This window comes from Eufriesea mexicana, unplaced genomic scaffold (genome assembly GCF_001483705.2).
Source record: "Eufriesea mexicana isolate 0111107269 unplaced genomic scaffold, ASM148370v2 scaffold1824, whole genome shotgun sequence".
NCBI classification, from domain to species: Eukaryota; Metazoa; Arthropoda; class Insecta; order Hymenoptera; family Apidae; genus Eufriesea; species Eufriesea mexicana.
This window is the reverse complement of record NW_016909928.1, coordinates 873,537-898,111: the sequence shown is the minus strand read 5'-3', so window position 1 is coordinate 898,111 and position 24,575 is coordinate 873,537. Positions and strand designations below refer to the sequence as shown.

General features: G+C 32.5%; 1 protein-coding gene across 5 annotated transcripts in view; it reads left to right on the top strand.

Moving 5' to 3' along the window:
• Nucleotides 1-24,575, top strand: part of milt (trafficking kinesin-binding protein milt) — an 83,770-nt gene that overhangs the window by 22,378 nt on the left and 36,817 nt on the right. The window contains exon 1 of one of the 5 annotated variants that reach the window (XM_017902494.1): nucleotides 5,670-5,891. The exons of 3 other annotated variants lie outside the window; for them this stretch is intronic. The gene's annotated coding sequence lies outside the window, so the exon portion shown is untranslated. Of the gene's footprint in view, nucleotides 1-5,669; nucleotides 5,892-15,194; nucleotides 15,472-24,575 lie in introns of those variants that run through there. One more of the 5 variants, XM_017902495.1, reaches the window with a different exon arrangement.

The following is a 24,575-nucleotide window of genomic DNA, read 5'->3' as shown; positions in this document are numbered from 1 at the left end:
AAAATATTGGACTCTTTTTTTTTTTTTAACAAAATTAACGTTGACTTTTGAGATAAAGCTACGTTTACATATGTACTTTTTATCTTCTCATATACATAGACTGATATGAAAGGTGGGTTTTATACAAAGATTTGAAAAAAAAATCCTTTTTCTAATTGTAATATATGATTCGTTAATTTGCCAAATTAAGTCCAAAAAGCAAATAGTAGAAATTAATTTTAAGTATAGAGAGTTAACCCATTTGCATCATGGCTCTACTTAAGGTGCCGTGTTCAGGCATCAGCGACGTTCAACTGACGACTAGCCCGTATCACTACGCGCGTATCAGCACCTACTCATAATGGCAGTTAAAAGGATTTTCACGACAAAAGTAAAACTTGTTAAGAATATAATGAACCGATGTAAATGGGATGCTCGCAAAAGGGATCAAACGTGATCTGTGGCATATGAAGAATATTCAGCAACTGGTAATGGAAAAAGTCAGGTCGCGGATTATTCCGCGCTCGGTGATATACGACAGTCGTGGTTCGCGGAATATTCCGCGCTTGGATGCAAATGGCTTAAGCATCGATCAAACGTTTTGGCGCGAAACTGAAAAATTTAGAAATCGGAGTTAATCACTTTAGCTCGTGAGTATGCAATATATTTCAGAAAATAAATGCACAAAAGTTCGCAAATGGTTACTTTGTTTCTTAACTTTCATCGGTAGGTGCATTTTTGATATACCACTTGAATTATAATCTATTGTTACGTCATATATGCGTAGCTATATATACTGGTAGCTAGTTGGAGTGTTATAATCGCTCGTTTCACGAGTAATATTGACCCTTTCTGAGCAAATGTTACAATGTTCGCGTCATGATGTTTACTTATACTCCGATTTAATTCTAAAACATTGAAATATTGAAAAATTTCTGAGACATTTGAAAAATTTATTTAACTTTACTCGGTCAGTGCAAGGTCATAATTCTAACTTTTAAGAATTATACAAGTTTTTACAATTTATATAAATTTTACTTACACAAGCGTGTTAACTGTAATTTTATGATTAGTACGAAGAGCGTAGCTCATCTTTGTCATAAAATCATCTTAGGCATGAAAAACTCACGACGAGCTAGACTCGTTATTACAGTACATTCCAACTATAATGTATATAGTTAACTCAAATACCGTATATACTCGGTGAAAACTTTTTCATTTCCATTTGCATTTCCACTTTTTATTTCTTTCGTCATTAATCTTTCTCTTTTTTTCTTTTCTTTTTCGCAAATCGTATATATTTTGTTTCGAGATATTAACTGTTTTTCAATTAGATACATTAGAAAATTAATTATAATGCCATTACAAGTACAATCGAATGACTGTATTTCTTATTACTTTCCAAATCAAGTTTTGCATTATTATGAAATAAATGGACACATTTTAACACGTTGACTGCCATGATGGTCATCTGTGTCCGACGATACTAATTTTATAAATTTATATTTCCTTTATTTTAACTATTTTTTGAAAATTTGAACAACCTAAATAAATAGAGAACTTTGAATAGAAAATATTAATAATTTGCACCATTTTTTTCTTTTTCTTTGCCATATTGTTTGATAATTCATTACTATATCCTAAAAATTATAGTTATGCAAATTTCATCGTGGCCCCTTGAGCATACTATATAAAAAATGCTTGGCAGTTAAAGTGTTAATGTAATTCAAAATAAATGAAAAATTCATTTATTTTACATTTCTGAGTCAGATCAATTCTATAATTATAATTTAATAGAAACTTGGTACATTTTCTCGAAATGTGTATTACACGTTATTTTTTGGAAATTGAGCAATTTTTAATACATCTTTCACGGGTTTATCCCCTGTAATAAGCTAAAATTTATCCAGCGTGCAATGCATGTAATATCACGGAAATCTGTTCTTAATGGCTGTAATAGGAAATCACGTTACGTCCGTAGACCGAATGCACGAAGAAAGGAAGCCTGATTTCAATCTTCTCGTTTTTAAATCGATGGTCTAGTTATACTTTCATTTACTTACCTTCGTTTCGTCGCGGATTTAATTTCCCCGCCTGGAATTCGTTGACCGACTGTGTATCAGCGAAACGGGGAAACACATCGGGTGATTCTTCCAGTTCCGTTTAAACATCGGTATAGTGCTTCGTGGATAATCCCCTAATCGCGTTACAAGTCTAACAAAGTCGAGAGAAATTTTTAAAAGTCATCACACGTTGTTAAAAATTAATTACGAACAGATCGACGAATGAAAAGTGAGGATTCGCTTGGATCGATGCGTGTTAGTTTAGGTTATTCGCGTAAAATAATCTACCAAGTGTCCCCTTGAACAAATTAGAGGGAAAAATGTCGAAATTATTAAAAGAAAGGAAAAGAAGAACAGAAAAATTTTTAATCCCGTGATTAAATACTTAGTTCCCTTTTTTAATTTAAGATTTACACTCTCACAGTGTATTATTTGTGAGAAAATGTTTAAATTTAAATTTGAATTTACTTTTAAATTTAAAGATAAATTCAAGTTTATGCCAAGAACAGTTTCTTACAAGCTTAATAAAAACAAAAATAAATTTCTATTTTGCTTTAATTCACTTTAATGTATTAATATAACGAAAATTACTTTATGATTAAAATTTTTCATTCCTCTCTTTCTTTTCCATTTTAAATAACTTTAAATTTATGCTCTTGCAACCGCTGGCGTGGTAATTTGTGAAGTTAAAATTTGTATTTATTTTTAAATTTGAAATTGATTTTAAATTTTCCCATAAAATAATTCCTTGCAAGTCTGATAATAAAAAAGAACAGTTTATTTACTAGTATTTACCTTAATTTACTTAAATTTACAAATATTTAAAAAAAGTTCATTATTTCTATCCTTATTTTAATCAGGGAAGTCTGTGCAAACCAGTGCCGAGATTTTTCTATTCCAACCAGCTTTCGATATTAGAAAAGTGACGAAGTATCGATTACGAATGTGTTAATATCTTTTCTCGAAATGGGAGTTTTTTGTGAACGTAGCTGAAATTGCATCGTAAAAGCGTAGTTTGATTTTGAACAAATTCGATGATTATAGGTATAATGTGCACGCGTGTGTGTGTGTATATGTATATTCTTCGCGTATTATGCATATAAACAAGAAAAAGATAAGTAAAAAAATTGAATACTCCTTTGGTTGGAAACGCCCGATTCATGTTACGATTACAAGATTAATTTCCGTTGCGAGTATTCGGAAATTTTCGTCTCATCGTAATTACTAACGAGAGGTAACTGATAGGTACGATCATTAATGAAATGAAATGGATGTTTCGTGTTATAATGAGGTGACTTGTACAAGAGAGTCGAGATAGCACATGGCTCAGTAATTCAGAATTTCTAGTATTTCAGATTGAACGTAGCCTTTCTTGTTAAGAAAGTTAATTTATTTATATGATTTAACTGTTTCTACAGGATGCCCTGCCAACTATGACCTCAAATATCTTCGTTATTACAGGTAATGAGTGAAAATATTACTTATCAAGATTTTAAAGTTGTAAGAAATATGAAATGACAGCGATTGTTTTTTTACAGGTGGTCTGTGTCCTTTATGTGCAGAGTGTCCAATTTTTTATGATAAATTTCGATGGAATAGCGAATTCGGAATGTAGAAGGATATTGATATACGTTTATACTAAAACTCATCGATTCTGAGGTATTTTATATTGAATTTCTTCTAGTTGCCTCATGAACAACGAGTATATCTGCCTCTTCTTCGAATGAGAATTTCGTATCGATGATTTTGCGATTGGTGAATGAGACACTCGTTAATATTTGAAGATATGGAGAGATTAAGGATGTCAATTGGCCAATGCACGTTAGTCAAGTATCTCAGAAGTTATAAATTGTAGAATAAATTGGTGCTTCTTAAATAATACTTCAAATTCGCTATTTTATCGAATTTTTATTGTAAAAAGTTGATATTCCATTTAACGTTAGGACTACCGACCTGAAGTATATACTTATATATACTATGCATAGATAATAATAATTAAGATCGTACGATGAAAATAATTAGGCTTATATAATCATGTTTCTATTCCGATACAAATTTCTCCAAAATAAGCATGTTTTTAATAACTGCAAAAATAAAAAGACTAATACGAGTAATTTTGATCAGTTTGGTAGTTCTAGTGTTGAAGAAAGAAAAATCCAAATCATGTTATGTTTCTTACAATCGTACAACTTTTGTAAATAACATTTTCGCTTGTTAATTGAAATAATGAAAATATGTTATGTTGGTAAATATGGCAAACACACTGTACAACTTCGTGAAAAGTTTAGGTGAATGATAGAATGGCGTTGTAAACACAAGTTTTAATATAAACAGAACAGAAAGATAATGCATGAAAAGAAAGTAGATAAAAAAACAAGTTTATTAGGTATTTAACATATATACATATGTATATATGTGAACAAACTTAGAAATGCAGAATATTCTACCGCGATTAGAATCAATTTCTTAAGTAAAGTTTCAAAGTTAAATCGTATTTTCTTAAAGACATAACTCTGCTATACCTAAAAATATTTAATATCATTTTTGTAATTATCTATAATTGTTATTATTGTAAATATTATTATTTCGTAACAAAATTTAAAACTACAATGTAAAATCTGCTTCGAAAGACTAAAGATAATTTAGAAAGAAACGAAGAATTCTCCGAAACTTTTTATCTTTTGCTTATGAAACTTTATTTGTCATTGAACAAAACTGTTTATATTGATGGATAGCTAAGCCATTAGGCCATGATAATTGGTAACATTGGTCGGCATGTCTAAAATTTTTAATACCTATGCTGATTTAGTAGCGAAAAATAATTAATAACGTCATTAAAAAGAAATTTAGTATGATTCATATGAACAGGTGTTATTGTTTGCAATTCCGAGTAAAAAGAAACAGTTCTGCGTAATCTTTCTTTCTTTCCATTTTATCTCTGTATAATCGTTCACTATTTCATTCGTATAAATTCGTATTCGTATTTAAAATTTGTCATCGCGTTTTAAAAATTGATGTTACTCGAGTAATAAAACTCGTCATACGAGTTACAATTACGTGAAATTTTGAAATATACGAAAATATCCATGTTCTGATAGAAGAAGAAAATTAAGTGGAATCACGAAGATCCGAGAAAACTCGGTAACTTTATTTTAGGATAACGTGCCACGTATTTCTGCTGGATTATTAATAGTTTCGCCCAAACAAGCCAAAGCTTATCGTAAAGTTGTCGAACAATTTGAAAGTAAAGAAACTTAAATCGTGGAATTGTTAAATCCTGCAGTCATGTTTCCCTTGATATTGGCAAACTTGATATAATTGACGTCGATGATATTTTCTCATAGCCAAACGCTATCAAATTACAGTGGGTTTCAGAGCAACTATAATTACGCAGTAATTTACTACGTAATTGGTAAATTAAGCAGATAAATTAAACAGTTACGTTACCGTTATATTATAGTAATAATTTTTGTACGAAGAAAGTAACTTTTCCTTATAAAAGTCAGATTTATCTGACACTTAAGAAAAGTTACATCGATAGACGTTTTCTACGATTTAAATTTCCCTCTAGTTATATTATACGCATCTTGCCCGCGCAGCTTGCTCTGATAGCTATGCGTCATGGCGCTGGAGTAATTTCGCCGTTTGTTTCATTTCTTACTTACTCGGTGTTTTCTAATAATAAAACATAACATTATTCGCGTTCGACGTATGTGAATGATCAGTTAGTGCGTTTACTAGTGTCCATGTAAACAATAGATTGTTCAAGTTTTAAAAATTCAAGAAATTTTGTGAAATGTGCCCGGTAGATCCTCTGACGTCAGAGGCGGAAAATTAGTGTGCTGAATGGTAAGTATTTATTTTGAAATTAACGTAATTAACTCTAATACGAAATAAATTGTACGCATAATCGAATCTCAAGCCCTTTTGCCAGTCTTGACTATCGATTCTTTCATTTTTATTTTACCGTAAAATATACTTGGACGACAATTCTTAAATTTTACGTCTTATTGAATAACAAACGAAACACTAACAAATCTCGAATTTCAAAACATCCATACGAAAAATTTTAACTGTATTTCTTATATCGATTGAAACTAATTCTTTTGTTTTCTTTTTCTTCTTTTCCCGTATTTTAAAGCAACGTTGCTCCGTAACCCTCGTAACACGACGCCATTTTTAAAAGCTTCAAACTTTAACCCCTTTGTTTATCTTTTTTTTCTCTGTATTGACGAGCAATCTCAGTTTACTCGTAACTTCTGCGATATTGTAATTAAAAAATGCAATCGCAAAAATTGAAAAAAATAAAAACGTAGTATACACTGTGACTACAAAATAATGCTGATGAAATACATACGCCAAAACGTTTAATGCTTGTAATTTTATCAAAGCATTTTCTACAATTATATTACTTTTTTATTCTTATATGATTTGATAAATTTTTTATTTCATAAATTAATACTTCGAAATAATACGAAAAAAATTATGACGAAATTATTTCCTCCTTTAATTTTCTTTGGACTTATTTTTTTCGCGTAATTACATATAAAATATATCTAATACTATTGTTATATTTATTATTAGCATTTAGAATGCTAATCTTTTTCTTTTATTAAATCTCTTATAATTCATGATTACGTTGTCAATATTATTATTTATATTTTTTTTCCACCATCGTCATTCAGGATACACGATAACAATTTCACAAGAAATATATCAAAGGAAGATGGAAATTTTGGAAATTCTATTCGCGTGTACGCGGGCTTTGTTGTAATATCACGTGGAGGATGATGTAAATATTTTAGGCCGAAAAACCAAATTGGAATACAAGATTTACAGATTTCCTTGCCTATCAACGACTAGAATAACGTTTAACAAATTGTGATGAACAGTAAGAGATTACTTGGAGGTCAACTGTCTTAATGCGTTATGCAACCGTTCAGGTCGGTGCATATTGTCACGTGGTTATACTTTGCCGCAAAAATTAGGGTAATTTTTTATTATCTATTATTTACCAGAATTTCAATCGTTTCGCATTGAACAAGATACTTCCGTCTATGCATCCTGGAATATCTAATAACATTTTATTGGTTTTTTTTTTTTTTTTTTTTTTAAGGAAACTTTTGCATCGCGGTATAAGCATTGCATATTGCAGTCCTTAACTCGTCGGAATAATAAAGGCAGAATACCTCGAACGGGAAAATTAATGTCGATACACGTTAATGTATCGATAAAATGTAAAATTAGTCATACAAGTAAATGTGGTTCGTCATGTAGTTGCATCTTTGTTCCTATAAATAAAAGATGAGAGTAGCGTGGTCTCGGTTTATCACTTCAGTGCATACTCTTATGCAAGCTTGGACTCGCGGAAAAATCAATAATCACCTGCGACGTGTCTACCTAAGACATTACGTCAGAATTATTTGTTCTTTTAATTTCGATTATTATAACACGGATTAACGAAAATCATTCGATCATTATTGCGTTACTTCTGCTAAGCGTTTATATGCTTATACGCCTTCGATGATAACAGTCCTCCATATTTACCGCGTTGCTCGTTCACTCGCCACACGATTTTCTACTTCTGACAATGAGCAATCGAATCACTCGATAAGCGATAATATCCTTTGTCAAATCTTCTAATTGAGATGTGGAAAATTGTGTATTTCGTCCAAGTGTATTTTACGATATAATTCCAGGGCCTTCATGAAACTTGACGATATCATATTTAAAACATAGTAACAGTAAAAGAAATTGTTCGAATGTGAATAATAAAATGACAAAGCCTAGTTATAATTCTGATATTTAATATTTTGGTGAAATAATACCGGACTTTGTTGATTAAAGATTGTTAATATTTGTTTAAAAAGTGTTTGCTTTTCCATCTGTAAAGGATAATATATAAATGGTTTGCTTGATCTTTTACCAACAGAATATATCACATAAGATTTTCAACTAGAATACAGTTGTTGTATAATGATGAATCGAAAGATGTTTTACTTGAAAATTGGATAATAATAATAATAAATAAATAAAAATTTATTTCATAAATAAAATCAATATTTTAGTGCGATAAAATAGCTCTAAGATTAATCTATTGATAGAAAATATAATTCCTTAATATTTCTAATGTTCTTTACTTAATACATAGAATTATGTATAATTAAAGAAATATATAACTACATAGAAATACTCGTAGCATACATCGGTACAATATTTACAATGACAACGAGGTCAAACAAATTATTATTCCAGTGACATCGAATAACACTTGTTTACATTGTATAAACAATAATACCGTGTGTACATGTCACGAACGTTTTCATTGTCATTCATCCTTGCGTTCAGGAAAGTGTGAATTAATGTTGGCGTCTTGTGAAAGAGAGTCACGATCTAAACGCTTTTTGTGTACATCGACTTACACAGAATACCGAGATGGATAAACCTTAGTGCATTAGCCGCAATTATGTCTTAGTAGTGACTTTTTCACAGCTTTGTGCGAGTTTATTTTAGGATTGAAAGGGGCTCTCTCCTCTTTCACTGCAACTATTTATCCAGTTAGACTTATCGAGTCTTTGATTCTGGATCACTGAGTCTCCCTCTTGTTTGATTTGTTTGAACTCTGTGGATGATATTTTAATTCCTTGGGTGATTTTCAAATTCTCCAAACGATTGTTTAAATTTTGTTAGTAATTATTTGAAATCTTCAAGTGAGAAGTCAAATGGAAAGATTTGCTTAAACTCTAAGTAGCTTTTAAACCTCGCCGGTGACTTGTTTGAACTCCATCGATGATATGTTTGAATCCTGCTGGTGATTTGTTTGAACCTTGTCAACGACTTGTTTGAACTCTGTTAGTAATTGGTATGAACAACCTGCATAGTTTTTAAATTCTTAGAGTAATTTTTGAATTCTTTGAATGATTTGTTTAATTCTGTCGACGATTTCTTTAAATTCTGCGAGTGATTTATTTGTAAACCTGGATGGTTTTTGAACTCTCAAAGTTGTTGATGATTTGAGCCCTTGATAATTTGTTTAATCTTTTTAAGCGAGTTTTCAACTTACCTGAACTTTTACGCACTTCTGTGTCTTTAAAAACATCTGTCGACCCTGGTGTTAAACCCTCCAGGCATTAGTTTCCTGAAAGGGGGACAAGGGTACTCTGCTATATAGGGGTAGTCAATGCGGTTTGGTCAACCCTGGACCTTTCACAGGTTTTGACCTAGCCTCTGCGGACGCGAAGCAACCGGTCCTCGTCGCGTGATTTGTTGAGAACTACAAGGTTTACGACTGGGTAATTTACTATTGAAAATGCGGAAGGACTAAATTACATGCTGAGAAATTTAACGAATAAACACAAAGTCACGTACCGTCTCAGTATTGGTATATACAGGCGGTAGAAACGTTACATGGAAAATTCTTACAAATTTCTTATTAATTCTATGTCTTATTGACCCTGTCGTAAATCTTTTCTAACGCTTGACTTTATTAATAGGTTTGGAAATTGCTGTTTCTACCTGGTGGAATGCCGTCTGTTTTGACAGACCTTAAAAGTTGTATATTCATAGTTGTCAAATTGATGTCCCAGCAATAAAAGGGCATACGAAATCTCCAATCTTCATTCGACTGATGCAACTTTGAATCTCATTTTCTTTTTATATCATTGGTATTATATTATTTTGTATTGTTATTTTTTCTATTATTTTGTTATTATCAGAGTGGTACATACGAAATGTCTGAAAATTTTGAATCGCGTTTTTCTCCAAAATATCATATATTTAATTAAACTTTCCACGCAATTATTTATTATTTTATTTATATTTTCCAACGATCAACTGATCGCGTTATTCAAGTTTTAAACGATTTATTAATTTTAGAATAGAAAAGTTCTTCGAATGCTATTTTTAAATGTTTGAAAGTAGAAAAGATTTGCAAAATTTCGTATTCGTATTTTTGAAATCGTATGATAATCTTGAATAAATGAGAATTTATTTTTATTTATTCATACGCATTTTGTCTATGTGTTTACTATATATATTTCTATAGCAATTCTAGATTTTAGAAAAATTCTACATATTTTTTTAACACGAAACGGTGGTTTTAAGCGTACAGTTAAGTGTATATGTTCATCTTTATCAAGTCATTATTCCGAATATCTTCGATTATCATTTGTCTTTTCGTCACGAGAGAGGATTTTATGTTTTAACAATCAATCTTGTCCATTTCTTTGAAGTAGCTTTGGTCGTTATTTCCATGCACCTGTATGTCGCTTAACTCCTGTGGAAATCATTTGTCCATTTCCTATATTTCTCTTATTTCATCCAAGTGACGAATAACGGTAGAATTTACTAACGACCTTACTTTCATTTGAAGAGTTATTCCTCTTGTCGTTTGTCTTTGATTAGTTTCAGTATTTCTTAAAACACCATCGTCGATAACATTCCGTGATTTTCCCGTTGGTTCATTTTCCAGTGAAAGATCAGTACTTTTGGTTGCCACGAATCAACGTTGGATCGTTATGATATTGAAAATTTGCAAATTATTCATTACGGCTGATAACGAAGTTCTTCTGTTTTTATTGTACAGAATGTTTACACGGAAACGTACAATCTGTACATCTTAAAAGCAAGGCAATTTCGAGCAAACTGTTGGACAGAAAAATTTCTCAGCTTCAAGGGCAAAGTATAATTATCCTACTTATCTCTTCCATTCTCCGGGCGTTCTCAAGGTTATCTGAAGGTCAGCTTCCTGTTTTTAAATAGGAACATGTACCTTTATTCGCGAATTCTTATTCTTTGAGAAAAAGAAGAAACGTTTCGAGGAGATATCTTTTCATCAAACTTTATCTTGGAAAAGATGATTTGATTTTTTAATTGAAACAAAATGTTTTTCGGTTTCACTATTTTCGATGTAAAGGATCTAAAACTGAGCGATAGAATCGAAACTTCCTGAATTTCTTGATGATTATTAGGTCAAATTAATAATAATTCCACTTCTCATGCGATATTTTACTACGCAATGTCATCTACGATATCTTGCACGATCTTCTTCCTAGCATGTTTTCAAGGTCATAGCGAATCTGATTCGAAATTCATTTTTTACTTTCCTGAAAATATCTATTCGAATATTTCTGTATTTCCTTACTAATAAGTTGGTAGAGAAGGATCACTTAAGCGAGCATCGAGTTCTTCTTGTTCGCCATTAGATTTATTTTATAGAGGGAAAGTCTGTGGTATCCAAGGCAAGACATCAAATTCCTTCTAACACGTTAAACGCTATGTCAGTCCCTAATAGGGTCTTTGAAACCGGTTTTTCTTTCATAAATTCATACAATTCGAGAACTGATTTTTAAACTTTGAGGAACAGGTTTTAAATGCTATATTTAATATGCAAGAACGAATTAATTGTCTAATTAAGAACGTTAATATTTTGGTTTGAAATCGCCTTCAGCACAAGTATATAGTAACGAGCTCCTCCCTCTTCTTACTAATTAAGGAGCTCACCAACGATTTTGGAACTTCAGCAATTCGGGAAATAGTATCTTCTACCTCGAGTAATTTTGTCACTAAAATAGGATCAAGATTGTATTATCCTTCAGTGAACATTCTATGTTCCCCTAAAATTATATTTCTCAAAGAAGAATATTAAGCAATTTTTTTTTTTAACTTAGATCAAAATTTATAATTTATATTGTATACAGATTTTAGTCATTTTAGTATTTTTATTTCATGTCGAATAGAGTATATTTCAATTCCATAAGTATTAAATAAAATTAAGAATTTGTATTATAAATAAGCTTAAATGCTTTTCTCTTTGTTATGTTAATTTTATTTCGAATTTTTCGCTGAAGTTGGAAAATAAGATATCGAAATCTGAAAACTAGATTTTTTCGAATTCGAGTTTTGTACAAACAAATCTTAGTTCTTAGAGACCGATAATGTCAAATTAAGAAAATTATAGTTTATAATACATATATTAATAAAAGATATGTATACATCTTTTAATTGATTTTATCGAAACATTTTAAATAGAAATGACCTTCTCCTGTGTAAGTATTGTACAGAAAAGGATCTGGAGTAAGCCTACTCTCAAGCTACATGCTTAGTACTATAGAAGTACAATCAGTATACAATAGCATTTGCCACAAATTTGATTTGACTCTAATTAATTAGAATTATGACAAATTAGGAAAAACCGCAACTATATAATTTTCAACCATTTTTTTTTAATATCGATGAGTTAAAAATATAGGAACATTGGTTGTCGAGTGGTATGCAAATCAGGTTGAGAACTACTGCTCTGTTTGCTGTTTCTTTGTTCATGTCCAAATTTTCGAGAAAATTACCTGAGCGTTTAACGTGTTAACACTAGATTTAGGGTGTTGATTATATACCTACTTTTACCAAAGTGAGCCAATTTGACCCATACAAGAAAATTGAAGTTTTTTTGCAAAGAAAATAGTTCCAAATCAATTTAACCCTTTGACTGCCACGTCGAAATCACATATTTCCCTCAGGACACCACGGGAGTTCACCCCTAAATGCAAGATTTGTTCTAATGTTTTTGATGTTGTAATAAAAATTTTTAATCGTTCAATGGCGCACTTTTTATTTCAAAGTATCTTCTAATTAGCGGTTATATTCAAAATGGACTAAGTATCAATTTTCATTCAACGTTGTTCAATGTTGTTCTAGTAGATCAAGCGCTCTGGTCATCATTGACCACCGTGGCATCACAAGAGAAACCGTGGTTGGTCATATATGACCAACGTGGCAATCAAAGTGTTAAATGAAAGATTTGTTATTGAAAAATTCATTGAAAACGTTTTATACATATGAACTCTGTGTTTTAAATACATTTTCCGCAAACATTTCTATTACATTTAGCACAGAGGTTCTTATATTCATTTCTATTGCATGATTCTTGAACTTAACAGTTCTTCCGTGCGTCAGTAGTATGAATTTTTGTGAATGGAATGGAAGTGTTCTCGACATCTTCTCTATATTTACTTCTTAGCTCTTCAGCCAATTGGAAAATGAAATCTTTTTTTGAAATATTTACTCGAGTGGTCCCTTTACATAGAATTCAAGCATGGATAGCTGCTAAATCTAAAATGTTATAGAAATGTTGTAAAGGCCATCTGCGAGAGCTTGCTTTAACCCTATATTTTCGGGCCATTGGGTCAAATAGATCTACTCCATACTTGGTGCTATTATAAAATGTGACTATTTCCAGAATAAGTTTTTTATTTTTTGCAATTATTATATTTTTATGTTTTAAACTTACAAGGAGAGTGCAAGTCCTTCGGGTCATTGATTTAGTTGAAACTTTGCGGGTTTTTAGATTTAATCATCCAGTTGAAGAAAATGTACCATTATAAGCGCAACTACTCGATAGTTTTTGAGATATTTATGATTGAAGGTTTATTGTTCTTAACTAGAGATTTTTTCCGAATAGTTATCGATAGTTATCAAGTGGCATTGTGGCCTAACGGTAGCATCCGTAAATTGCCACCAGTGTGGGAATTTTCGGATATCGCCATTAGGCCACAATAGCACTTGGTAAATATTCGAAATAAATCTGTAATTAAGGCAATAATAAAACTCTAATTATAAATATCTCGAAAACTATCGACTAGTTGCCCTTATAATGATATATTTTCTTTAAACTGGATGACTAAATCTACAAACCTGCAAAGTTTCAGCTAAATCTATGATCCGAAGGACTTGCACTCTCCTTGTTAGTAGTAAAACTTTTGTATTAGGCTTGCTTTTATAAATGGTTGCAAAAGTTGCCCAGGTTTGATGTAAACTATAAATTTCACGTGTTATGCGATTAACTTTTAAATTATTTTATAATTCAAATTGGTTCACAACCGTAAAAATAGGTATACCACAGTCAATAATGCGAAATGAAGGGGTTTGTGGGGGAGAGGGATCAACGTTTACGTATATTTGATTACGTAACTAAAAATCAACATACGTGTTTAAAAAACAATATTTAAGTTTTATATATACATAGCAATCAAAATTTTAACGAGTTAAATTGGCTCAATCCGTAAATCTAGTGTTAAAATCGCCTGCTATTGATGATAGGAAGAAATTCAACGAGTAAGATTTATTAGTCAAATTCGAAGTTCAATTCCTATAATAAAGAAAATTAAACTAGGAACCCTGAAGAGTTTGTTTACTTTATTTCCACGATAATCTCTATTTGGGAAAAAATTATTTTTAACGTCATCGAATAAAATTGAAAAGAAGAAAAGAAGGATCTAAAAGCACAATCAAAAGTTAAAAAATATGTCAAAAGAAATTATAAGTTATTACTCCATGTTGTTTGTAACATTTTAGAATCAATCCTCTCTTTCTTTTCTATAAAAATAAGGACAAAGTTACTGAACGTTTCGATTTGAAATTACACGAGACTTCATTTCGCGAAGTTCGAATTTAAAACTATTTTCAATTCTCGATTTTTCGATATAACGATACGAAAATACCGTAATCGTGTCTAATTCGAAATTTGCGTTCCCAATTTCCAACATCCAACACTGTTTCATTTATAAACGCGTTCATTCAGAGCGTGACTATCTTCTGTCGGCTGAAAAATCTCTGCTGCAAGTGACACGCTAAATCTGTAGAAATAAATCGGTCATTAACACTAGACTATCGATGCATAATATAAAATATAATAAATACAATATAGTATAAAATATAGCATATATAGATACAACGATTAAAATCGGCATGCCGAAACTGAATAAGTATAGCTAATTACATTGTCTCGATAAAAATCAAAATCAGCATTAATTCGGAGTTAAAAGTAGTTAATAATTGCGGTGAAAGCTTTCAATTGTTGCAAAGATGGAAAAGCTCGAAGAGTCAGTTACGACTCGATCGGTATGCCTGCAGCAAATAAAAGAAATGTCGCAAACATCTTTCGAAGCATCATTGTACGTGACGTACGAGATGTACTGTTAAACATTGTTGAAAGTTAAAATTAAAAGTTGAAGCAATCGTGGTAGCGGGAAAAACGAAATAAAAGGAAGCGAAAGTAAGACAAAAGAGAGAAGGTCCTGGTGAAAATTAGCATTAATTAATAAATACAGCTAACAAATCAGCCATTGCTCCCGATCCTCCCTGGGTTCCTGGCCGATCCTGGCGGAGGAAGAAAACGCCATTTCGAACAATACGCTCCTGGAACCGGAAGATTCTTCCGACCAGGAGCAGCAGGATCTCCAAGAAGATGATCCTTATGAATACGACGACGATATCAGACCCTCGAATTTATCGGAAAACGGAGGTTTTCTGGACGGAGATTATCCCAGCTCTTCTAGGATATCTGCACGTTGCTGGGGATGTACCGATTGCAACGGATTACATACGCCGATTTTCCTGTTGGCTTCCTCCCCGACGAAGCCACCTTGCACCTGCTGTCAGTAATGCTCAAATTGTCAGGACCGATTTGAATCGCTTATAAGCTTCTTTTCCTTTTCAGTTCTTTTCCTTATTTTTCTCTCACCAACCGCGAGCCACTCGCCGCGTCTAACACCAACACCTAATATACTGCTCAGAATAATTTCCCACGCAAATACCGATTACTTTTCGACTAGATCTTGCCTTTCAGTGGTCCTAGGATGAAAAATGTCAGTATTCGCGTATTCACGGATTTTACGATCGCATCTCGAGATTTTTCGATGCACTAGCTTAAAGGAAATCAAAAGTTCGTATATTTGATTCACGACACTGGATATTTGTAATTGTATCACGATCATTGTCATATAAACGTAATTATGATTCACTACTACGGTGTTACAAGATTTTTGTAGATCAAAAGGAACATCCTTACGAGTAGTTGATTCCTTAAATTGAAATTTTTCTTCATACCCTTCATATTACCGATAATATTCCTATAATGGTATTTAAAATATTTTGCATTAATATTTATGTATAATTATCCATTTAATCCAAGTACTGCGAATTCTCGTATAAATTTTCGAAAGAATATTACATTTCAGTATCGATGTTAAATATTTCTTTCTGTTTTCTCGTTTTCTAATTTTTTACTCCTTTGCGTACCACGAGTCGCTTTCGCGCTCTACAGATTTCGTGTCGAAAAAGCCCAACGCATTTGACCGATACAGACAACTGACGGTGCGTTCACAATTTGCCGAAACGCGCTTATTTTTAGTACTACACACTACGCAGTTCCGTAAGTTACGTTGTGGCAACTTTATTAAGCCAAACGTATTTTCGTCTAAACACATGCGTTGGAATGAGCGTTGTAGCGGTCCTTGGCTTTTATCGACCGCGTTGTTTGAAAACCCTTTGGTACGCAGACGGTTAACCCTTTGACTGCCACGCCGAAATCACATGTTTCCCTCAGGACGCCACGGGAGTGCATCGCTAGATGCAAGATTGTTCTAATGTTTTTGATGTTTTAATAAAAATTTTTGATCGTTCAATGGAGCACCTTTTATTTCAAAGTATATTCTAATTAGCGATTATATTCAAAATGCACTAACTGTCAATTTTCATTCAATCTAGTTCAATGTAGTTCAAGTAGTTCAAGTAGTTCAAGCGTTCCTCGGTCACCAATAACTACCGTGGCGTCACAGGAGAAACCATGGCTGGTCATATATGTATATAGGATTTTTGGCTAAATTAATCCTATGTAGACTGAGTTCTGCGCGTCTAATAAACAACAACTTTCTTTTTATAACAAAACAAGTTTTATTTAACTAAAATATTACACTAAGTTTCTCATACGATCAAATCTGCCTACTTCTGACTTCTTCTCAATTCTTCTCCATTCTGACTGTCTCGCGCCCTTGCATCCTTACTTAACCCTTTTAGTGCCGAACGAAAAACGGGTGCCTATGCGAAGATAACCGGACGAATTTACTAATGAAAACCAAACTAAGAATGACACTTAAAAAATTCAAAATGCAGCATATTACCGAAGAAAGGGAGAATAATGTAATGCCAATTGTGTTTCAATATTCATTGAAAATCTTACGAATAACATCGATATAAAGCACGATGAAAAACATAGAAACAAGTTCCTCTTCTAGAAACAATATTTGCACTTAAGATTAATCATCGTTTGATCACAGTTTTATGTAGATCACGTAATGTGAAGTATAAACATTACATTTTCGATCATTTTTAATAAAATAACCAATATCAGTCCCGAGAACGAAAGGATGACTCCATGGCACCAACCAGCATAGAATATAACAAAAAATTAAACCCGAAAACAATTTTTTAAATTCGTTTGGAATGAAATTAGACCGTTTATAACGTTTTATAAATTTATTTTGAGATTGAGCTTTCTCGGAGTGCGAAGAATAAAGCACCATCGCATACGCAACGATATATTGTCGTCGGCACTTTTCGCAAGTGTAGCGTACGACGATATATCGTCGTCCGGCACGAAAAGGGTTAAAGCCAAAACTCTCTCTTTTCATAGATATGCTTTCCCTCTCAATCATTCGACATAGTCACAGACATCCCGACAAAGGATTTCGCTGTCGTTTGTCCTTTCGCGCTGAACGCCCGAGTCGGACCCGATGCCGCCATTCGCTATCCCCTGCTTTTCAAGAAGACCCCCAAACGTTTCCATGCACTCCCTTAGAAGTAAGACCGCACACCCATTCGCCTCGCTACTACTCTCAACCCTTTGCACTCGAGAGGTGACCCTCAGTCGCCATTTAATCAGATTTTACAGATCGTTGTTAATTAATACCTCGAATTTAAAATTGCCCAACGACGCGTGGAATATCGAGGTAAAATAATTCTACGTCTTACAATTAATTTGTACTTATTTACCGTTTTGAAAATATCGTCTACTTTTTAGGCACAAAGTCTTCGAATTACTATGTTTCTGTAACGAAAAGATCGGCGAGTGCACAGAGTTAATACATTCTTAGTATCCTTCAACGCCCGCCATCCTACATATATGAACAACGTGGCAGTCAAAGCGTTAATATTTCGATTTTAAATGCATTTGCTATAAAATTGATTAAAATTACCGATCTTGGATGTGTTTGGAGCTCAATATATTATACGTTTATAACAATAATTGAAGTATTCTGTAACGCAAAAATTCTAATTTTAATTGAAAATTTATACGTATGTAAAGTATAACATGTCACGCATGGAGCAATTTTTCTGTCAACGAAAACCGTTTTCGATGGTGTAGAGATCAAATAAAGAAGGTTCAATTTCTAGTAATTTAGTAATATTTACGATCTCCTGTGTCGCAAAAAGTTTTCACCTTCAGATCCCGTTGAAAAAACGAAACGAAACTTGAATCGTTTATTTCAAAGGCGTTTCCCGCCGACAAGAAAATGACTCTATGTGCAACACATTATACATAACCTACACGCAAACTTTCATTGAAATCAGAATTTTCGCATTAGAAAATTTCCGTGGAATAAAACAGTCGAATACTTTTGCAACTCACTACAGTGGGTAAGAAAAGTATCGGCACGCTATATTACACGGAAATTCACCTAACCAGAAAGTTTCGATTTTAATGCTGGTTTATGTGCACGTAAAGCATAACGAGTTCTACACGTAGCAATTTTTTTATGGTCAGGAAATCTTCTCCTGGGTTCCGATTTAGTCTCCAAAGTTTCAGTACTGTTTTAATCCTTTGAATATAACTTCAAATTTTTTCCAATTTTTTTTTTTTATGGGATAGAGGAAATATTTTACGTAATATTACTTTCTTCGCTTTTTAAATATAATTTTGCGATAGTGCAATATACAACAAAACTTCTCGTACAAAGAATATTTATTTTTTAATGCTCTATCATTGTATTGTGAAAAAATAAAAGGAGAAAAAATTGCACTTATTGTTAGTGAAAATGTTGAAACTTTGGCAGCCTATTTCGTCTCCTCGAAAAGATTTCTTATCTATGAAAAAAATTGTTGCATATAGAACACATTGTGTTCTACATGCACATATAGTTTCAGTAACACTAAATTTACGGACATTTTTTATATACTTATTTCTATGGACACCCGTCAAATTGACGCGTAAAGGAAACCACGCATATAAGTTAATTAAATCTGTTAATATTGTATAATTGGAGCAACCCATCCGTAAAATTCACGTGTCCCGCAAACCTAGTGTTAAAATCAGAATTTTCTTGTAATATAGTGTGCCAATATACTTGTTATCCAGTTTAATTATTATTTTGTATCGATAAAGATCGACATTTTCTCCAAAAGCAGTCACACGTTTATTCGGTAATTATCAGAGGCTGCGAGACCTCGAAAATATCGAGAGTTGGGATGAAACGAGATCTCGAAAGTATTATCCCTAATCGAAAATTTCGAAGGAACGTTAGATTTAAGAATGCTATGAATCTCGACAAATTTCGAAAATCTAGGAAGAAAGTGAGATTTAGGACTGTTAACCCTTTGCACTCGAAGGGTGCCCTTCAGTCGCCATTTGATAAAATTTCAAAGGTCGATACTCATTAATATGTCAAATTTAAGATAATGTAACGGTGTGTGAGGTATCGAAATTAAATAATACTGTGTTAATTATTATACGAATTATTATTTACTGCTTCAAAAAATATCGTCAGCTTTATAGCAGAAAATCTTTGAACTCCTACTTTTCTTTAGTCAAAAAATCGTCGAGTGCAAAGGGTCAAGAATCTCGAAATTATCGAAAAATCTTGCTAATTTTCAAAAATCTTAGCAAATTTCGAAAATTTCGATCATTTTAAAAAATCTCGAGAATGTTATTCACGAATCAGGGATAAATTAAAAAAATATTTGAGATTCCAGGATTTCGCGAGTCCGAATTTTGTTCTGAGAATATTTTCTCTGAACACTCGAGATTTTTCAAAATTTTTAAAATTTTTCCATTCTCAAAATTCTCAAAACCGGTCGAGGTTGTTGAAGTTTGTCGAGATTCTCGCAAATCAACGAGATTTTCCATAATCTCGAGATTCTTCACATTTTAGATCAGAAGCGAAAATTTTCCGAAAATTCTGATTCTCTGAAAATGGAGAAGTTTCTTACATATTTTCACGTACTAAACCGAATCTGGCAATGAAAATTGCTTACCACTTCAGATTCCTAAAATAAATAAATAATAAATACCAATCTTTGCTATCTTTACGAAAATATTCTAAAGATAGTAGTCTTTTTCCAATATCTTGATCAATTGTTTTGAACAGTACTAATCTTCCCCTGTAAAATCAAATTTGGTTTATAATCAGACGATCCTCTTTTACGGAGATACACCGCTGTGAAGTTACTCGAGAAACACTGAAAATCGTAGAATGCGCATTTGTGTACTGTATATCATTTACCCATAACGTCACAAATTAGAAACGTCCAGATTGTCGATTTCAAATCGTAAATCGATTCGTAATAAAAATGCTACATTTTCGAATGTCCTTCGTATCGAACGGTAATCGATGGATCGTAAGATTCTGGCATTATTTTGAGCAGTGTATTAACACTAAACCCACCATGGTCTAAATCATCGTTTACCAAACTTTCATTAAAAATTCCAATTTTCCAAAAATTCCAATTCCAAATTTTATTAAAAAATTCAACGTTATCAACTTCATCACTCGTCTTCGTGATTTTTCTCCCAATATACTTATAGTCATTTTCTCAATATCTTCGATTTTATTTAATTTATTATTTTTCAAAACTTCTATTTCTTTTTGAATCACCTGTCGCTTGACCGTGGTAGATTTAGTGTTAAAAGGCGAAGAAGAAGGCAATGGCGAAAGGCAGAGCAGCATCGTGTCGGATGCAGAAATGGCGAAAACACGCGTCACCGCGATCTTTTCTCGGGAACGCGCGTGACTCATTTGCGTGCTGTGCCCACATTTCACGATTCCTATTTCTTCCTTTTCTGCTCACTCTTGACCTTGTGTACTTATACTCTCGCGAGAAAAGGGTGAAAGAGCAATGTCATTTCACCGGGGTTCACGATACATCCGAAAACTTTCTAATTTTAGACTTCGAGACCTTTCGCGTTGTTCCGTAACTTTTCACAGCAAAGTTAGCTGTGCACATAGCTGCTTCCAATGACATAGCACGCCCGTAAATTCCGTGGTTGCAAGGCAAAACGTCGCACGTCACGTGTTTTTGCGTAATCCGAACATCGATTCTTCCTATTTAGCATTTGGTTCAATTCTTTGTGACGTTTATTTTTACTAATTTTCTTCTGGAAAATATGGAAACCATATATTCCCATATAGGAACCATATCAACCTGGTTGATAAAAAAATTCGCAGAAATATAAAATATCGCAGAATTCTTCTACTCAACTGCAATTATAGTGTACGTGTTTTCTGACAAATAATGTTCGGAATGTTCATCGAAGAAACCTAACAGAAGGTAATTACTTATACTCGTAACCTTAATCCAGATAATTCGTTCCGTATTGTATGAAATTGGCGATAAGTGAAACCTGGAGCTAATATAAATTAGCAAGAACAACGTGATTCGCGTTATCAGATGGTTGTCCAAGTTTGAATCTTGCTGTGTAGAAACTTTGTTACGGGAATGTATCATGATTGGCAAAGAAATGGAATTTTCACGATCGTTTGTCCGATAGATCGCGTGATCGATGAATTCCGAATGATCCACGGGGTATCTGAAAAACAGAGTACATACAGTGGAATTGTTCCTGTAGAGATTTCCTTATTCGATCATTCTTGCGTCAGTTTCCTCGGAACGTTAATTCGTCAGAAAATGGGTCTGTTGTAACTATAGTCTCCAGCAGTGATCTCAAGTGATGTCGAAATGGCACTATTACGGTCACCGACACTTGAAAGACTGTCTGCAGTTTGCAGTTACAGATATTTAATGAAAGAATTGTTGATCGTGGATTGCGTGGACTTTGAATCTTAATCGGTTCATTAACGTTAAGCCTGCTACGTCAAGTGGCTATTTTTAATTAAAACTTCCTTTCATGATTTTTCTTATCGTGTATGCATATATGCATGGTGAGATATGCAATTGTCCTAGGTTATAACTTGGTTGTTAATGCATTTACGAGAAAATGCTACAGAAGGAAGATGAATTGTTACAATCGCATAGATGTTTTTGATGGGTCTTTAGAAACTTTCAAAAGACAATTACGGATGATTATTGATTAAAGCTATTCCTCCTGAACAAAGCGTTTATAAGCACGTCCATTCGGTGTTATATTATGTATAATTTGTTTGCTTTTCTTTTACATGTGAAATGGACTACGATCCGTTTATGAATAAAATAATAATAATAATAATAAATAATTTGAAAGACACTAAACCTGTAGATTCAAGATTCTTTCTAATTGTAAGTGCATTTAACAGTGCAATTAACATTTTCTCTGCTTATTCTATGTAAAATGCTATTACGGTACAATAATTAAAAAATGACTAATTCTAGAGATATTTTCAAAAAATGTGTTCTTTGAAGATGTTCAAACGCTTCTCTATTATATTGTACCTTGTTACATTGTACCCATTCTTTTGCCATTTTGCATCATTGCACTTGAAAAGAATATACTTATATTCTCTTATACAGTGATATAAAAAAAAAAGAATATACTTATATTCACTTATACTCTATATACTTACCAACCATTTATCTTTCTCCTTCCACATTTTTTCGTAAATGCATTAATAACGAAGTTATGGCTTCAAACAGTTACGTAGTCCATCCTGTGTATATATAACGATCTTATTCAACATTTATCTCTACTAAGTTGACTACTAACTTATCTCTACTACTATTTGCATCCAATTGCGAAATAAATAACTGTAATTTAAAAATCGGTTATTTCATCGATTCGATGGAAATGGATATACCGGGTGTTTCACACTACTGGGCCCAACTCATATAGCTCCAAGATGGAGAAAAATCGGTTAAAATAAAATGAAATGAAACGAATCAAACAAATATGAAATAAAATGATGAGATCAATGGCGTGAAATATACTGTATAGGAAACGTCTGTAGGTTTAACGTTAACTATCACTTACTACCAGTTTGCTATTAGTAATCTTTCTAACATCTAAGAGAACTCGAAATTTTCGCAGATCATCTTCAGCGATACTCAGCAAAGGAAGATCTATTCCAATATCAATAATTCCAAATAGAGATCGTATATTAACATTGATCAATGTTCTATCAGTACCTCAAATATTTAGAAAATCGAAACACTCGTACTTTTCACGAGCGTGCTATGTCGTTCGAATCAACTATATCGTCAGTATTTCATTTTTACATATTTTTGTTCTACGTATTTTGTTTCATGTGTTCAGGTCGCGCCAGTCCTCGTGATTTAAAAGAAGAACACGAATGATTTTTCACGTTTGAGAAATTAGTTAATATTCTAGAACATCGGTTTTGAAACTGTGCTGGTGTCTGCAGCGGCCCTATGAGCCAATGAGAAAAGTGTCGAAATAAATTACTACGAAAATAAGTAAACTTCATTTTACGAACGTTTGGAGTCTTAAAGTTATTTTATGGTGTAACGAGAAAAGAATGTAATACTTTTAATCGCTTTAAGTCAGCCTTAAGGCGACTTTATGTCTAACTCACTAGCGCCACCATAGTTTGTATCTGTAATAAATGTATCGTAAATATTGTGCACCGCGTCAAATTGTTTTCTAATTTCACTCATGTAATCTTGGAATTTTCTTCTGATTACGTGTGCTATATTGTTTATTATGGCCGTACTCGTGAAAGGGTTAAACAAATTGGGTTCCACGTGTAGAAAAATTTAAACACCACTGTTCTAGAATATATCTTTCACGTATTTCCTTTTCCACAATTTCGTTTCAAGAAAAACAACTTAGAAATTTGATCTAACATGTGCGCATTTACCTTGTTTCGACTTGTCTGACTACAAACAGTCTTCCACTGGTACTTGCAAAACACATTTGTGTTTCATCTTCTTCATCGTTGAACAAATATCAGATCCTCGATACTCTGTTTGACTCTTGTTTATAACGTATTAAGCTACTGCGAATATTTTAAATATCATACACCTGAATTATTATAATTTAGTAAAATTCAATAATGTTAATAATATTTAATTTATCCATATTTACGGTACAATCATTTACAGTCATTCTCAGTAAGCTCTTTCCAATATATTTATAAATTTTAATTATAAATTTTCCAACTTTGATATAACGATATTTTTAATTATAATTATTCTGTTTTCCAATTTCGAAATTGGTAAATTTAACTTAAATTAACATTTAAATATTTACTTCATTTTATTGAAAAGCTTTATTTTTTAGTTTTTATTATTCTTCAACACTAAAGTCAAGGGTTCTTCATATCTCAACTGTAAACAGAAGGTGCATCTAGCACGTTTGCAGACATCGAATCACAGATAAATAATTAATAAGCGAGATAATTGTTTAGCTTCAGTTAATTAACCTGCCGTAAATACGAGTATAAACCTATCTGTTTGTAATCAGACTAGTCTCTTGCAGACTGGGAATATACGAGGCAGATGAAATTTCAAACTAGTTCTTCTTGAAAGCGGAAC